Source organism: Arachis hypogaea, chromosome 14 (assembly GCF_003086295.3).
Source record: "Arachis hypogaea cultivar Tifrunner chromosome 14, arahy.Tifrunner.gnm2.J5K5, whole genome shotgun sequence".
Lineage (NCBI taxonomy): Eukaryota > Viridiplantae > Streptophyta > Magnoliopsida > Fabales > Fabaceae > Arachis > Arachis hypogaea.
In genome coordinates this window covers 103,604,926-103,606,026 of record NC_092049.1, presented here as the reverse complement: position 1 = coordinate 103,606,026, position 1,101 = coordinate 103,604,926, and the positions used below count along the sequence as shown (strand labels likewise).

The 1,101-nt window shown below is 39.9% G+C and overlaps 1 non-coding gene across 1 annotated transcript; it reads right to left on the bottom strand.

Moving 5' to 3' along the window:
- Positions 1–277: 277 nt before the first annotated feature.
- LOC112745064 (small nucleolar RNA R71) lies at positions 278–385 on the bottom strand. The gene has a single exon (XR_003173011.1). It is a non-coding gene; the product is annotated as a small nucleolar RNA R71 (small nucleolar RNA).
- Between the last annotated feature and the right edge of the window lie 716 nt (positions 386–1,101).

The window sequence follows — 1,101 nt, the reverse complement described above, 5'->3', positions numbered from 1 at the left end:
TAAGCCTCAATTAGTTTCTCTAATGCAGCAGAATTGCAAGTTTCATGGACTTCCATTGGAAGATCCTCATCATTTCTTAGCTGAATTGTTGCAAATCTGTGACACTGTTAAGACCAATGGGGTTAATCTCGAGGTCTACAGACTTATGCTTTTCCCCTTTGCTGTAAGAGACAGAGCTAGGATATGGTTGGACTTACAACCTAAAGAAAGCCTAAACTCTTGGGAAAAGTTGGTCAATGCTTTCTTGGCCAAATTCTTTTCACCTCAAAAGTTGAGCAAGCTTAGAGTGGAAGTCTAAACTTTCAAACAGAAGGAAGGTGAATCCCTCTATGAAGCTTGGGAAAAATACAAGCAATTGATCAGAAGGTGTCCTTCTGACATGCTTTCAGAATGGAGCATCTTATGTATATTCTATGATGGTCTGTCTGAATTGTCCAAGATGTCATTGGACCACTCTGCTGGTGGATCTCTTCATCTGAAGAAAACACCTGTAGAAGCCCAGAAACTCATTGAAATAGTTGCAAATAACCAGTTCATGTATACTTCTGAAAGAAATCCTGTGAATAATGGGATGACTCAAAAGAAAGGAGTTCTTGAGATTGATACTCTGAATACCATATTGGCTCAGAATAAAATATTGACTCAGCAAGCCAATATGATTTCTCAGAATCTGACTGGAATGCAAGCTGCATCCGGCAGTACCAAAGAAGCTTCCTCTGAAGAAGCTTATAACCCTGAGAATCCTGCAATGGAAGAAGTGAATTACATGGGAGAATCCTTGGTGCACGAAATTGTGATGTCCAGGCTCGAACAATCCCTGGTAATGGCTCCAAAGACTTGGTGCTCTGTTCTCAATACATAATTGTCACAACTTCGATACAACTAACCAGCAAGTGCACTGGGTCGTCCAAGTAATACCTTACGTGAGTAAGGGTCGAATCCCACGGAGATTGTTGGTATGAAGCAAGCTATGGTCACCTTGTAAATCTCAGTCAGGCAGATATAAAACAGTGATATGGTTTTCGAATAATGAATAATAAAATAGGGATAGAGATACTTATGTAAATCATTGGTAGGAATTTCAGATAAGCGAATGGAGAT